The sequence below is a fragment of the Schistocerca americana genome, chromosome 2, assembly GCF_021461395.2.
Source record: "Schistocerca americana isolate TAMUIC-IGC-003095 chromosome 2, iqSchAmer2.1, whole genome shotgun sequence".
NCBI classification, from domain to species: domain Eukaryota; kingdom Metazoa; phylum Arthropoda; class Insecta; order Orthoptera; family Acrididae; genus Schistocerca; species Schistocerca americana.
In genome coordinates this window covers 846,796,095-846,813,707 of record NC_060120.1, presented here as the reverse complement: position 1 = coordinate 846,813,707, position 17,613 = coordinate 846,796,095, and the positions used below count along the sequence as shown (strand labels likewise).

Sequence of the window (17,613 nt, the reverse complement as noted above, 5' to 3'; positions counted from 1 at the left end):
ATTACAATTCTCTTTCATTAGTATATTCAGCTTAATTCTGTCCTGAATGACTTTGGACAAGAATCTGTTCAAGAACACTCCACGAAAGGCAACAAATGTGACACAAACATGGGTCAGAATTTTCATCCATGCACTCTCTTCATATGCAAATGGGCACACACATTCCTCATTTTCATTACATGTCTCCAGGATGATGAAAGCGTATGTTCGAACTGTGCAGTCACACTTTGGGGTGCTGCTGGGTATTTGCAACTGGAAAGTGCGAGTAATGTAGGACTGAAGGAAAATATCACCAGAATTCTTCCTCATCCTGTGCACGTAACTGCTACATCTCGCTGGAGCAGCCTCTCCAGGAGATCTCTGTATCTTACTGGACCATTCTTCCAGTTTTCTAATTTCCTCAAATTCCATATCTCTCCCTTCATTCGCTTTACCAACATGACTTACATCATTCGAAACATTTCTATGTCCATTGTTTTGTAACAAATTTTCCAAGGTTCATGATTTCACCTATATACTTCTACTTGTGCTTGCTCAAACCATAGCAAGACTGCACTTCTTCACTGTCGCCAGCTGCTAGTGTCTGTGTTCTAACAAATTCCGTCTCAATACAGAACATGATTTTTTCAACTGCCTTAGCAAGTTACTCAGATTTGTCGACAACTTACCTGGCTGTACGGGTTTCGGTTTGTGTTTGTAGTAAAACTATCTGTTGCACTACTTGCTGACAAACTCGTTAGAGTATTTCATGTTGTTCAGGACAGCTCTCTTCCACGAATTCTATGATCAAACCCTTTTCAAGTACAAATTAACTTAAGTTTAAATGTACAGAATAGTGTACTTATATGTAGTGGATCATTACAATTCTATTATTAGCAGTATTGCTACATTTAAATCTTCGTGCTATTTGCATTATTAGTCAGACACAGATAGAAATTATGCCAACATAAATGGTATGCTACGTGCTAATAAACCTGCCATTAATAAATTAAATGTCACGTTAAGTGGAGGTTTTGTAACGTGAAAAGGCTCGGGAGGAGGCCTCAACCTGCCGTTGAGCCGGCCGGTGTGCCCGAGCTGTTCTAGGCGCTTCAGTCTGGAACCGCGCGACCGCTACGGCCGCAGGTTCGAATCCTGCCTCGGGCATGGATGTGTGTGACGTCCTTAGGTTAGTTAGGTTTAAGTAGTTCTAGGGGACTGATGACCTCAGATGTTAAGTCCCATAGTGCTCAGAGCCATTTTGAACCTGCCGTTGAGAGTTGTTTGTTAATGCTGGAGAAACCAGATAAGGTTCCACTGCTGCAGGAATTTCCATAAGCATGAAAAATGAATGACAGGCAGTCTGTACGGAGTGTTGCGGAAAGGCTGGAGCATCAGATGAGCATAGTCATTAGTTTAAGCTGTTGGAGAATTCCAGGAATGGTTCCTGCTCGGGAAACATGTCCAACACGGGATTATTATAGAAAAATGTTCATTGTGCTGTGTGCATACAAACAGAAGCGGGGGATACATTAATGGGTTCCGCAGAGGTAGGCGTAATGTGGGCAACTGGAAAAGAAGAGATTAGCAGGAGTGAGCGTCTGGCCTTAAGTGGTAAGCAGCTAATGATAAAAGCCATGAGAGCCGCTAACAGCTGCAAGTCCAAAGCTAAGTGCTCTGTGGGATTACCAAGACTCTGAACAGATCGCACACTCAAATAACAAAGTGAGACAGGGAATAGTCATGCAGCAAGCATAATCGTTATGTGTGAGTCCAAGAAAGGCAGTGCTATGTGAACAAGCACCAGTTGCAATTACAAGAATAACTAGCCTCTACACCATAAACGTTTACACATGACACTAATAAACAAGACTATCTTACAAGGTGGACATAATGTCGGATAACGGCTTTGCACAGTAGCCATTACTACAAGTAACAACGCAGATTTCATTATTATTAAATAAGGTATGATGATTAGTGTCTACAATAAGTGTGTCACACCAGAAAGTACTTCACACTTACACTTATAAATGAAGCAGTACATAGCTGACATGTTGAATAATAGGATTTATGTCGGATGTTCGCGTCGTTCTCGCACGATATTTCGACGGCGTAGCTCGCTGTCTTCTTCAAGTACTCCCAGAAAATTGTCCTTGGATGGATAGAGTCCAGTATTTACGTCCGGATGGTGCTGGACGTTCCATAACCTGTCCGCGCCGACTCGAGTGTTCCGTCCGCGGTCCGCGCCCGCCAGGAGCGAGTCCAACGGTCCTCTCTGGTCGCTGGTCTTCCGACTGCCGTCCGCTCCCAGCTCGGCCATCCTCTGGGAGCAGTCGTCAGCTGAGGTGTGTCAAACCCGATCTGTAATGTCTGGACGTTGGCTGTAAATGCTACTCTGGGATGAAGAGGAATTCGTGGAGGGCCGCATCAAACCAGTCAGAAGACTTATTACTCAAAAATAACGTCTGGTGCTCTGTCTCATGGCTGTTTTCTCAGTCTGCACTTCTGTTTCTTGCGAAATTTCGAAGTGTCCTGGGTTGAGTTTCCAGAAGCTGAAGAGCCGCATCCCAAACAGTGCTGAGCTGGTATCCAATGTCACAGTTGATGTGATTCTCCGTGACCTTGATCCCGATTGATTCTTTTATGACACTGTGCCGAATTTTCGGGGGCTTTGTGGTAATCTTCGTGTTATTGTAGTTCATAGAGTGACTGAGTCCTAGACAGTGTTCCGCTATGACTGATGCGGCTTTTCGCGGATGATGCTGTAGTATACAGAGAAGTTGCAGCATTAGAAAATTGCAGCGAAATGCAGGAAGATCTGCAGCGATAGGCACTTGGTGTAGGGAGTGGCAACTGATCCTTAACATAGACAAATGTAATGTATTGCGAATACATAGAAAGAAGGATCCTTTATTGTATGATTATATGATAGCGGAACAAACACTGGTAGCAGTTACTTCTGTAAAATATCTGGGAGACTGCATACGAAACGATTTGACGTGAAATGTTCATATAAAATTAATTGTTGTTAAGGCGGGTGCCAGGTTGAGATTCATTGGGAGAGTCCTTATAAAATGTAGTCCATCAACAAAGGAGGTGGCTTACAAAACACCCGTTCGACCTATACTTGAGTATTGCTCATCAGTGTGGGATCTGTAACAGGTCGGGTTGACAGAGGAGATAGGAAGATCCAAAGAAGAGCGGCGCGTTTCGCCACAGGGTTATTTGGTAAGCGTGATAGCGTTACGGAGATGTTTAGCAAACTCAAGTGGCAGACTCTGCAAGAGAGGCGCTCTGCATCGCGGTGTAGCTTGCTGTCCAGGTTTCGAGAGGGTGCGTTTCTGGATGAGGTATCGAATATATTGCTTCCCCCTACTTATACCTCCCGAGGAGATCACGAATATAAAATTAGAGAGATTCGAGCACGCGCGGAGGCTTTCTGGCAGTCTTTCTTCCCGCGAACCATACGTGACTGGAACGGGAAGGGGAGGTAATGACAGTAGCACGTAAAGTGCCCTCCGCCACACACCATTGAGTGGCTTGCGGAGTATAAGTGTAGATGTAGATGTAGATTTAGTTGCCTTTCTGAGTCTGGTGTGCCTATGGTGTTCTTTATTTATTTATTTATTTATTTATTGTTCCGTGGGACCACATTTAGGAGAAGTCTCCATGGTCATGGAACGAGTCAATACATGAAATTATAACACGATTGTAGAAGCACATAAAATGAAATATAAGAAACATATTCAGGCGACAAGTCGTTAGTTTAAATAAAGAAAATCAAGAATGTAACACTGGAATTTGCTTAATTTTTTAGCTCTTCCAGGAGCTCCTCGACAGAATAGAAGGAGTGAGCCATGAGGAAACTCTTCAGTTTAGACTTAAAAGTGTTTGGGCTACTGCTAATATTTTTGAGTTCTTGTGGTAGCTTATTGAAAATGGATGTAGCAGAATACTGCACTCCTTTCTGCACAAGAGTCAAGGAAGTGCATTCCACATGCAGATTTGATTTCTGCCTAGTATTAACTGAGTGAAAGCTGCTAACTCTTGGGAATAAGCTAATATTGCTAACAACAAACGACATTAAAGAAAATACATACTGTGAGGGCAATGTCAAAATTCCCAGACTATTGAATAGGGGTCGACAAGAGGTTTTCGAACTTACACCATACATAGCTCGAACAGCCCGTTTTTGAGCCAAAAATACCCTTTTTGAATCAGAAGAATTACCCCAAAAAATAATACCATATGACATAAGCGTATGAAAATATGCGAAGTATACTACTTTTCGTGTTGAAATGTCACTTATTTCAGATACTGTTCTAATGGTAAATAAAGCGGCATTTAGTTTCTGAACAAGATCCTGAACATGGGCTTTCCACAACAGCTTACTATCTATCCGTACGCCTAGGAACTTGAACTGTTCCGTCTCGCTTATAACATGCCCATTCTGTCTGATTAAAATGTCAGTTCTTGTTGAATTGTGGGTTAGAAACTGTAAAAACTGAGTCTTACTGTGATTTAGCATCAAATTATTTTCCACAAGCCACGAACTTATATCATGAACTACATTATTTGATAATGTTTCAATATTACACACAAGATCCTTCACTACCAAGGTGGTGTCATCAGCAAACAGAAATATTTTTGAATCACCTGTAATACTAGAAGGCATATCATTTACATTAATAAGAAACAGCAGTGGCCCCAGCACCGACCCTTGGGGAACGCCCCATTTAACAGTGCCCCATTGGGACTGAACATCATTACCACTCTCAATATTGCGGAGGATTACCTTCTGCTTTCTGTTCTTAAAGTAGGAGGCGAACCAATTGTAAGCTACTCCCCTTACTCCATAATGTTCCAACTTCTGCAGTTATATTTTGTGGTCAACGCAGTCAAAAGCCTTCGTTAAATCAAAGAAAACACCTAACGTTCGCAACCTTTTATTTAATCCGTCCAAAACCTCACAGAGAAAAGAGAATATAGCATTTTCAGTTGTTAAGCCATTTCTAAAACCAAACTGTACATTTGACAGCAAATTATGTGAATTTAAATGCTGCAGTAACCTTGTATATACAACCCTCTCGATAACTTTAGCAAACACCGATGGCATAGAAATAGGTCTATAATTGTCAACATTATCCCTGTCTCCCTTTTTATAAAGTGGCTTCACTACCGATTACTTTAATCGGTCAGGAAACCGACCACTCCTAAAGGAAAAGTTACAGATATGGCTAAGTACTGAGCTAACATACGTGGAACAATACTTCAGTATTCTGCTAGATACCCCGTCATATCCATGAGAGTTCTTGGTCTTTAGTGATTTAATTATTAACTCAATCTCCCTCTTGTCAGTATCATGGAGGAGCATTTCAGGTAACAGTCTCGGAACACTTTTTTCTAAGAGCGCTATATGATTCCCTGTTGGGACTAGGTTTCTATTTAGTTCACCTGCTATATTCAGAAAGTGATTATTAAGTACTGTACATATATGCGACTTATCAGTAACACGGACATCCCCACTACGCACTGATTCTATATTCTCGACCTGTCTCTGCAGACCAGCCACTTCCTTTACGACTGACCATATGGTTTTAATTTTATCCTGAGGCTTAGCTATTCTATCTGCATACCACATACCTTTTGCCTTCCTAATAACTTTTTTAAGCACCTTACAATACTGTTTGTAAAGGGCTGCTGCATTTAGATTTTGATATACACTCCTGGAAATTGAAATAAGAACACCGTGAATTCATTGTCCCAGGAAGGGGAAACTTTATTGACACATTCCTGGGGTCAGATACATCACATGATCACACTGACAGAACCACAGGCACATAGACACAGGCAACAGAGCATGCACAATGTCGGCACTAGTACAGTGTATATCCACCTTTCGCAGCAATGCAGGCTGCTATTCTCCCATGGAGACGATCGTAGAGATGCTGGATGTAGTCCTGTGGAACGGCTTGCCATGCCACTTCCACCTGGCGCCTCAGTTGGACCAGCGTTCGTGCTGGACGTGCAGACCGCGTGAGACGACGCTTCATCCCGTCCCAAACATGCTCAATGGGGGACAGATCCGGAGATCTTGCTGGCCAGGGTAGTTGACTTACACCTTCTAGAGCACGTTGGGTGGCACGGGATACATGCGGACGTGCATTGTTCTGTTGGAACAGCAAGTTCCCTTGCCGGTCTAGGAATGGTAGAACGATGGGTTCGATGACGGTTTGGATGTACCGTGCACTATTCAGTGTCCCCTCGACGATCACCAGTGGTGTACGGCCAGTGTAGGAGATCGCTCCCCACACCATGATGCCGGGTGTTGGCTCCGTGTGCCTCGGTCGTATGCAGTCCTGATTGTGGCGCTCACCTGCACGGCGCCAAACACGCATACGACCATCATTGGCACCAAGGCAGAAGCGACTCTCATCGCTGAAGACGACACGTCTCCATTCGTCCCTCCATTCACGCCTGTCGCGACACCACTGGAGGCGGGCTGCGTGATGTTGGGGCGTGAGCGGAAGACGGCCTAACGGTGTGCGGGACCGTAGCCCAGCTTCATGGAGACGGTTGCGAATGGTCCTCGCCGATACCCCAGGAGCAACAGTGTCCCTAATTTGCTGGGAAGTGGCGGTGTGGTCCCCTACGGCACTGCGTAAGATCCTACGGTCTTGGCGTGCATCCGTGCGTCGCTGCGGTCCGGTCCCAGGTCGACGGGCACGTGCACCTTCCGCCGACCACTGGCGACAACATCGATGTACTGTGGAGACCTCACGCCCCACGTGTTGAGCAATTCGGCGGTACGTCCACCCGGCCTCCCGCATGCCCACTATACGCCCTCGCTCAAAGTGCGTCAACTGCACATACGGTTCACGTCCACGCTGTCGCGGCATGCTACCAGTGTTAAAGACTGCGATGGAGCTCCGTATGCCACGGCAAACTGGCTGACACTGACGGCGGCGGTGCACAAATGCTGCGCCGGTAGCGCCATTCGACGGCCAACACCGCGGTTCCTGGTGTGTCCGCTGTGCCGTGCGTGTGATCATTGCTTGTACAGCCCTCTCGCAGTGTCCGGAGCAAGTATGGTGGGTCTGACACACCGGTGTCAATGTGTTCTTTTTTCCATTTCCAGGAGTGTAGTTGCCACTTTGTTCTACAAGATATTCTTATCCCTTTAGTCAGCCACCCAGGCTGCCTGTTTGTGCTAGTACCCTGTTTTGAACGTTCTAACGGAAAGCAACTTTCAAAGAGCACGAGAAAAGTTTTGAGGAAGGCATTATATTTATCGTCTACTGTATCAGCACTATAAACATCTTGCCACTCTTGTTCCTTGATAAGGTTTACAAAAGTCTGTACAGCAACTGGATCAGCTTTCCTAAAAAGTTGGTAACTATATTTAACATGTGTTGCAGCACAAAAATCTTTTAGACTTAAAATTTGTGCATCATGATCTGAAAGGCCATTCACCTTTTTGCTAACAGAATGCCCTTCTAATAATGACGAATGAACAAAAATATTGTCTGTGGTTGTTCTACTGTTCCCTTGGACTCTCGTTGGAAAGAATACGGTTTGCATAAGATTATATGAATTAAGGAGGTCTACCAGTATCCTTTTCCTTGCACAATCACTTATACAATTAATACTGAAGTCACCACATATAACTAACTTTTTGTATTTCCTATAAAGTGAACCAAGAACCTCCTCTAGCTTTAGCAAAAATGTTGTGAAATCGGAGTCTGGGGATCTATAAATAACAACAGTAAGAAGTTTAGCTCCACTAAATTTAACCACACCTGCACAACATTCAAACACCTTTTCAGTGCAGTACTTTGAAACATACCTGATGTCCACAATCCTGGTGGTCTGTCCAATGTATGACATCCCACACTGTCATAAGATGTTGTAAATACCTGGTTTGAGCAGCCCCAGATCATCCTTTACATTCCCCAGCATCGTCCCAATTTCAGTGGGTGGGCAAACTTCGCTCTTGATGTCATCTTTCATAAGAATTCTGCCGTTCTTGGCAGAGATTGGTCCACCATGCTATCTTCTTCGCCCTTCCTGGTTCTTGTCCTGGGTCCTGTGGTTGGCTGATAGGTCGAAGTACCTTCTGGATGTCCCTGGAAGAAAACTCATTTTTGCTAGACACCGACTGTAAATGTTCTATTACCGTCGCCTAAATGTCGCGATATGACAGACTATGTGCCCTGTGGAACAGAGTATGTGCCCTGCAGACTAGCGTTTTGAGCGCTCTATTCTTCTGGGCTGGATGATGACAGCTATCGGCTTGCAGGTATAAGTCTGAATGATAACATCCTTTGCCAGTGTGGGACGTCATACATCGGCCAGACCACCAGGACTGTGGACATCAGGTGTAAGGAACACCACTCAGAGAGTCAAATAAATCAGCCGTAACGGAACACTGTCTAAAAGTCGGTCACTCTATGAACTACAATGACATCAAGATTGTCACACAGACCCCGAATTATTGGGACAGTGACATAAAAGAATCCATCGTAATAAATATCACGGAGAATCTCATCAACCGTGACACTGGATACCGGCTCAGCAGTGCCTGGGATCCGGCTCTTGAGCTTCTGAAAACTCAAAACAGGACACGAGATTTCGCTAGAAACAGAAGTGCAGAGCGAGAAAATAGCCATGATGCATAGCAGAAACATTAAATATCGGATTTGACTCAACTGAGATAACGACCACGATCTCAGAAAACGGCCGAACCGGAAGCTGACGGCAGTCGGAAGACAAGAGACCAGAGAGTACCGTTGGAGCCGCGCCTGCCGGGCCGGAACACTCGACACGGCGCGGACCGGTTACCGTGCGCCCAGCACCGTCCAGGCATAAATAATGGATTCGATCCACCCAAGGGCAATTCTCGGGTAGCACCTGAAGAAGACAGCGAGTTACGCCGTCGAAATATCGTGGGACAACGACGCGAACGTCTAGAAGAAATCCCGATTATTCAACATGTCAACAGATCGTTGGGAGAGCATGAAGAATTACATCAGTACGTAATTATTAGTACATAAAATTAATTTAACATGTTAATCCTGTCCACGGTATTTGATTGAAAGTGCGACAAACGCACATCCATGTCTATGTGTATCATACACATATGTTTAAAGAAATAACATTTAGTGTCGGTATACACAGTATCAAGTAATGTTTCATGTGGCATATATAAATGAATTGTAGAATATTAATTCAGGAATGAAGATCGATTTGCATTTATATTTATATCTCCAGTTCATCTTTCATTGCATTTCAACTGTATACGGGGTGTCAAAGCGTTTTTAGAAGTGCATGATGTAATGCTGAGCTACCTGAGGTCCCATGGATAAAGTTTGGTGATATTGATGGGCTTGGTGGTGGAAGACGTGTTCTTGGAAGCCGCTGGAAAACTGAAGGAAAAACGTTATGTTATAGCTGTTTTACTGATGTGACACTGGATGTTCAGTTACGACCTTCCAAGACTATCGTAATCGTGAGTGCAGCCAAATGATGGATTCTGAACAGTTACTTGTGAGCCTGATTTCGGCTATCGAAGCATAAGACTACATCTCATTACACGTTGACTATAGTTTACTCATCTGAGAATCGGGGTAAGAAGTACTGGTGTGCACTACTGGCCATTAAAGTTGGTGCACCACGAAGATGACGTGCCACAGACGCGAAATTTAACAGACAGGAAGAAGATGCTGTGATATGCAAATGATACGATTTTCAGAGCATTCACACAAGGTTGGTGCCGGTGGCGACACCTACAACGTGCTGACATGAGGAAAGTTTCCAACCGATTTCTCATACACAAACAGCAGTTGACCGACGTTGCCTGGTGAAACGTTGCTGTGATGACTCGTGTAAGGAGGAGAAATGCGTACCATCACGTTACCGACTCTGATAAAGGTCGGATTGTAGCCTCTTGCGATTGCGGTTTATCGTATCGCGACATTGCTGCTCGCGTTGGTCGAGATCCAATGACTGTTAGCAGAATATGGAATCGGTGGGTTCAGGAGGGTAATATGGAACGCCGTGCTGGATCCCAACGGCCTCGTATCACTAGCAGTCGAGATGACAGGTCTCTTATCCGCATGGCTATAACGGATCGTGCAGCCACCTCTCGATCCCTGAGTCAACAGATGGGGACGATTGCAAGACAACAACCATCTGCACGAACAGTTAGACGATGGTTGCAGCAGCATGGACTATCAGCTTGGAGACCATGGCTGCGGTTACCCTTGGCGCTGCATCACAGACAGGAGCGCCTGCGATGGTGTACTCAACGACGAACCTGCGTGCACGAATGGCAAAATGTCATTTTTTCGGATGAATCCAGGTTCGGTTTACAGCATCATGATTGTCGCATCCCTGTTTGGCGACATCGCGGTGAAAGCACATTGGAAGCGTGTATTCGTCATCGCCATACTGGCGTATCACCCGGCTTGATGGTATGGGGTGCCATTGCTTACACGTCTCGGTCACCTCTTGTTCGCATTGACTGCACTTTGAACAGTGGACGTTACATTTCAGATGTGTTCCGACCCGTGGCTCTGCCCTTCATTCGATCCCTGCGAAACCCTACATTTCAGCAGGATAAAGCACGACCGCATGTTGCAGGTCTTGTACGGGCCTTTCTGGATACAGAAAACGTTCGAGTGCTTCCCTGGCCAGCACATGCTCCAGACCTCTCACCAATTGAAAACGTCTGGTCAATGGTGACCGAGCAACTGGCTCGTCACAATACGCCTGTCACTACTCTTGCTGAACTGTGGCATCGTGTTGAAGCTGCATGGCCACTGTACCTGTACACGCCATCCAAGCTTTGTTTGACTCAATGCCCAGGAGTACGGCCAGAGGTGGTTGTTCTGGGTACTGATTTCTCAGGATTTATGCACTCAAATTGCGTGAAAATGTAATCACATGTCAGTTCCAGTATAATGTATTTGTCCAATGAATACCCGTTTATCATCTGCATTTCTTCTTGGTGTAGCAATATTAATCGCCAGTAGTGTATAAACACACTTAGATCATCACCACTCGTGTACTGCTAGTTTAGTTGAAAAGCGGACATTTTTGCTACATGAAGTCATAGTCAGTTCATTAAGGACGAAGATTCAGTACGAATAAAACAGTTACTTAAAACACAAAACAGAAGTGTGGCGTGCGTTATCACTATCACTTCGCTGGTCCTATACTCTTTAACTCACATTATGTGTCTACCGTCAACCATTTGACTGCAGGATAACCAATTTAGTGGACTAACTGAACACTACCAACCTAGGGCGTAAAGCAGAGGCATCTACGAGCCACGGTTTTAAGGAATAGAGCCGTTCATTAGCCCAAGGACGTTAAATCGCAATTTATTAATATGAATGTTGTGCACATGGGTGTTTCAGTGAGATGAATGCCGTGGAGTTCTGTATCTTCCTGTTTACTACTGTGTACCTAGTAGCTTTGAATTACAACTACAGGTCTTTACTACGCATGTTTTTCCATGTGGCTTTCCAGTTTATATCTCTACATTTTTGTTCAGTGACATTTATGGTCTTCCCTCCCATCATTCACACATATATCCTTTGCTTTCATGATGTTTTTTTCTGGCAGTTTTATTTGCACGTACGTGTTTTAGAGAACAGATTCCTTTAGAAATGTGTTGCGCATGTATGGGATGATTAAAATTGGCCGGAAGTGTTTCATTAAGCAAATGAGCTATTGGGTTATGTGACGCTTTTTTCCACATTTTACACGTATTGCACATATTCAGAGCTCGTGACATTTGAGACAGCTATAGAGTTTAGTCCTCCACTTTCTGTGGTGGGCTTCAACGTATAAAACTCAGAATATGGCTGACAAGGTGCCCGAGTGTAGCATTAATTATTTGGGGTAGTCCACGCGATATGGGCAGGACTGATTTTTGAGATCATGTATACATTTACTAGATCAACTTTTTGGATCTCATCTAGTTTTCTTATATCATGTTCTAATACTGGTTCTAATTACTGTCAGGAGCTTCATATAGTTCGCAACTTTTGTGTATTGGATGCTGTGTCTGAAATCAGTCCCCAAGTATTTCACATTCGTCATGACTGATAATTGTCCTTGTTATGGATTTATTCCTGTTCGACGTTCATGATGCCAGATTTCCTTGAGTTGTGTTTGGCTCCCGACAGACTTTCGTAGTAGTTTATTATCTACATCGCCCTCTCGGAGTCACTTGCATTTGTCACACAAAAAAAAAAAAAAACACCTACGTCGTCTACACGCACTTTTCACACAATCTTCTGGCCATTTATAACTAACTGTCGCTGTTGTTGTGCGAGGTTTACTGACAAAGTTTCAATAGTTACATTTTTATTTCTGTGGGCTAAAATACGAGCAAAACTCTTATAATCACTGTTTAGGAGAGTGACTGGCCGCAGATGGTGAACTGCTTTACCACGTTGATGTTTAGGAATTAAAACAACCGTTCCTTCTAAAAATTCCTTTCGAATCTCAGAGTTAAAAGTCGTTCCTCGCACATATTTAAAACTTAAATTTCATTAGCTGTAAGATCGCTTGATAAAATTCTACAGGAATACCACTGAGCTAGGGGGTGTTGTTTGTGGAGCTCTCAAGCGTGGCACTTTGTTGCTCGTCTTCAGTGACTGCCGTTGTCAGCGTTTCGACTTCCTCAGCGTTGAGTCTACGACGTAAGTTGTTTATCAGCTCCTCTCGATTCCTGCCGTCTGTGACCTTCTCGGACATTAACTCTACATAATAGTTAAAAATCGCTTCTTTCATTTCACTTTGTCTGGAGAGAGGTCCTCCATCAGTTCATTTCCGTTATTGTTTACCTTATTGTTCTTTTGTTTTCACGCCTAAGCTACTACTTGGCGGTTCCTTCTTCATCTACTGTGTGTGGTACTCTGACTCGAATTTTACGACCTTCCAGTTGTTTGCCGTCCAAAGTTAAAAGTTTTGTTTTGATTTTCTTAACCTTCTCATAGCTGGCAATAACTAATGCGTCTAAATGATAGAAAATCCCGTAGACAGTGAAAATAAATTTCTGTTTCCTTTTTATACCAGTACCTTTTTTCACGGTAGTGGTTGATCAGTGTTCTCCTCTTATTCGGGCCCTGGTATGGCAGTGATCAGTCAGTCCACCACATTGGTGATCCTGCAGTCAAATGGTTGAGGGTAGACACATAATGCGAGTTAAAGAGTATAGGACCAGGGAAGTCACAGTGATAACGTACGCCGGCCGGTGTGGCAGAGCGGTTCTAGGTGCTTCAGTTTGGAACCGCGCGACCGCTACGGTCGCAGGTTCGAATCCTGCCTCGGGCATGGATGTGTGTGATGTCCTTAGGTTAGTTAGGTTTAAGTAGTTCTAAGTTCTCGGGGACTGATAACCTCAGATGTTAAGTCTCATAGTGCTCAGAGCCATTTGAACCATTTAACTGTTTTATTTTTACTGAATGTCCATCCATAATGAAATGAAAATTACTTCATGTAGTAAAAATGTCCGATTTTCAGCTTAACTAGCAGTACACGAGTGACGATGATCTTCACTTAATACGTTCAAATTACTAAGTGTGTTTATACACCAGTACTTCTTACCCCCATGCTCAGATGCGTAAACTATAGTCAACGTGTAATGAAATGTAGTCTCGTGCTTCGACAACCGAAATCAGGTTCACAAGTAACTGTTGAGAATCCATCATTTGGCTGCACTCACGATTACGATAACGTCTCCGATAGTCCTAACTGAACATCCAGTGTCACATCAGTAAAACCAAACCAGCCCTCGCTGTCTGATAGCTATAACATAACGTTTTTCCTTTAGTTTTCCAGCAGCATCCAAGAACACATTTTAACCACCAGCTGACAGCTGATACGTAAGAAGCGTATTTCCTTTCACGTTCTTGCCATGTATGAAACATTTTCACGACAGGCGGCATTGTCTAGATGGGTAACATTCAGCTTCTAACCGAGGTTTCCCAGCACGACTCAGGACTCGTCCTCACAGCTTTACTTCAGCCCGTACCTTATCTCCTACGTTCCACACTTTACGGAAGTTCTCCAGCGAAACTAGCGTGACAAGGACTACTGGAGAAAAGGATATTGCGGAGACAATGTGAGGGATGTTTCCAGAATTTATTATTCACTCTGCAGCGCACTGTGCGTTGTTATGAAACTTCTTGGCAGCTTAAAACTACGTTCCGGACCGGATTCGAACTCGAAACCTTTGCCTTTCCCTATCAAGTGTGCCTATCCGTAGACACTCTCGAACGAGACGCGGAAATAGCTCACCAACTTCGCCGTATCCCAGATGCTCGTTCCCAAGCGCCAGGCCAAAAAAAGATGCCCTTTGTCGAAGGCACTTAACTGAGGTGACAAAAGTCATGGGATGGCGATGTCCACATGTACAGATGGAGGTAATATCGCGTATACAAGGCATAAAAGGGCAGTGCATTGGCGGAGCTGTCATTTGCACTCAGGTAATTCCTGTGAAAAGATATCCGATGTGAATGTAACCACACGACGGGAATTAACTGACTTTGAACGCGGAATGCTCGTTGGACTGAGGTGCATGGGACATTCCATTTCGCAAATCCTAGGGCATTCAATATTCCGATATCCACAGTGTCAAGAGAATGCCTAGAATGCCAGATTTCAGGTACGACCTCTCACCACGGACAACGTAGTGGCTGACGGCTTTAAGCTGACGGCTTTAACTTAAAAACCAGCGGCATTTGCTTAGAGCTGTCATTCTAACAGACAAGCAACATTGCGTGAAATAACAGCCTAAATCAATGTGGTACGTACTACGAACGTATTCGTTAAGACAGTGCGGCGGAATTTGGCGTTAATGGGCTATTGGCAGCAGGCGAAAGACGCCAGTGCCTTCGGTAATAGGACATCGCCTGCAGCGCCTCTCATGGGCTCGTGACCATATCCGTCGGACACTAAACGACTGGAAAACCGTGACCTGGTGAGATGAGTAACCATTTCAGTGTGGTTAGAGTGCGACGCAAGCACCGTGAAGCCATAAACCGCGGTTGTCAACAAGGTACTATGCAAGCTATAGATGGTAACATAATGGTGTGGGCAGTATATACAAAGAATGGACTGGATCATATGGTCCAACTGAACCGATCATTGGCTAAAAAAGTGGTTGTGTTCGGCTACTTGGAGACCACCTACAACTATTCAGGGACTTCATGTTCCCAAACAACGACTGAATTTTTATGGACGGCAATGCTCCATGCCACCAGGCCACAGCTATTCGCAGTTGGTCTGAAGATCATTCGGGACAGTTAGAGCGAATGATTTAGCCACCCAGATCGCCCGAAGTGAGTCTCATCGAGCATTTATGGGACATAATCGAGAAGTCAGTTCGTGCACGACGTACCGCACCAGCAATTAAGGGGTGGCTTTAGAGGCTGCGAGGCTGAAGATTTCTACAGGGGACATCCAACGACTTGTTGGGTCCATGCCACGTCGAGTTGCTGCACTAGCCCGAGGAAAAGGTGATTCGACACGAAATTAGGACGTATCCCATGACTTTTGTCACCTCAGTGTACGTAGGTGAACTGTCCCATTTGTGGTCCATATTGCCGCTAAAACGATTCCCCTTTCGTATCGGCTCCGCTCATAAACTTTCTACGTCACCTGCCCGAAACGGCACCAATTTTGATTCAGTTTTGCTATGGGAAGGGGTCCTTAGGGTTCGGATCATCAGTAATACCAGCAAATTAGTGGTAAACTGTAAACTGCTTGTGATTAATCTGCGAAGGTTGTCGTACAGGCAAACGTTAGAGGGCACATCATTACATAACACACCGCTACAGCCAGTACACCGCTTTGTGCAAAAAAGGTGTCAACACGTTGCAGTTACCTGCGTTTAAAATTTCGTAATCTTGATAAGAAACAAGTTTGCTGGTCTTAGGGGGAAACGTACAAAATACAACAAAGACGGTCGCCTCCGTAGCAGGTGTTATTCCTTAACACTATCCAAAATCACTTTGTTCGGGTGAGAAGAAAATAGATGGTGACCTGGGAGCTAGGCAACCCACTGCATGTCCTGGCTAACGTCCCCGTTCTGAGGTAGGCTGAAAAACTGTAGTCGGCAAGTTGTCAGTTTCATCGGTTTTTATTGACTTACAAAATGTTCAGTATTATTGTGGTGGTGGTACCTCCAAAATATTCTTACTCCTGTACAAACGAAGAGCATAAAAAATCTCCACCTTGCGCTCGTAGAGTCCCATCTGCTTTACTTTATATGGTTAGTAAAGTCAACAGACACTTGAAAGGGTGCAGTATTTGTCTGAAATAAAATTTATTGACTTGGTAATAAGATAAAAACTCATCGATTCAGTTAACAGATAAAATATCACTTAATTTGTAACAAATGCACTAAAAACTTCATTGTCGTCAAATGCGAAAAGAATGATTCACAGTACTATTTAATCCCTCAAATACGTTTTATTGAATTGTAATTACTACGTACTTTATTTTATTTTGGGACTGATTTCAGGACTCAGATAGTACACATCATGAAGACTAACAAAAGAAAGCAGGGTGAATTTTGGAAATTTGTGGTACGACCAAACTGCTGAGTTCATCGGCCCCTAGTCTTCAAGACTACTTAACTATCTTACTGTAAGGACCCATGCCCGAGGGAGGACTCGAACCTCCTACGGGGGGAGCCGCATGAGCCGTGACAGGAAGCCTCAGGCCGCGCGGCTACCCCGCGTGGCGAAAACAGCGTGAACAGGCATCTACAGAACAGGTATGGAGAGTATTTTAAACACATGTTTCTCATTTGAACTGCAGAACAGAATGCTATTCTGGGGTTAGCCCACCGGCGATTTTATAATACGACATGGCAGAACAAGGAAATAAGTCGACATCCTAAACAAACCAGCCATCGGGAGAGTAGAAACGAGGATCGCCTAGTAAGGTAGTAAGGATCGAACCCGAACCGAAGGCTGAGCTGTCTCGTACGCTATCATCTACGCTATGAGAACAACTGACATTAACTATATCTGGCGGATCGCTTTAATCTGCGCCCGCAAGGCCTGGTTGGCTAACTTCAATGCTAATTAACTCGAATACGGCGCATTGTATCGATTTTTTTAACGGGTATTTCAGCACAACCTACCCTGCAACACCCTTACAGCCTTCTCAGACTGTATGATATGGTGTCAAAAAACAGACACCATTGGTGATCTTGCAGCTCTCGAAAAACGAAATTACATTGAAATCCAGACCTTTGTAGCTGCTTACAGGCGTTGATATTTATCAACGGGGACAGTTGAAAATGTGTGCCCCGACCGGGACTCGAACCCGGAATCTCCTACTTACATGGCAGACACTCTGTTCCGACTGAGCCATCGAGGGCACAGAGGATAGTGCGCCTGCAGTTACTTACCTTTTTAAAAAAAAAAAAAAAAAATCTTTATTTTCAAAAGCTTATTAATCATACAATGTAGCCCACTACCTTATGTGATTAGTGGGCCGTAATACATCTACATTTATTCATTTTATTGCAGCTATTCTACGTATGATTTAGTAACTAGTTAGTAAGAGCACTATATGGGAACTACAATGGGCATAGTAATATGTTAT

At 44.2% G+C, this 17,613-nt stretch overlaps 1 non-coding gene across 1 annotated transcript; it reads right to left on the bottom strand.

Annotated features, from left to right (window-relative positions):
- Nucleotides 1-17,310: 17,310 nt before the first annotated feature.
- Trnat-ugu lies at nucleotides 17,311-17,386 on the bottom strand. Its single transcript has one exon. It is a non-coding gene; the product is annotated as a tRNA-Thr (tRNA).
- Nucleotides 17,387-17,613: the final 227 nt, after the last annotated feature.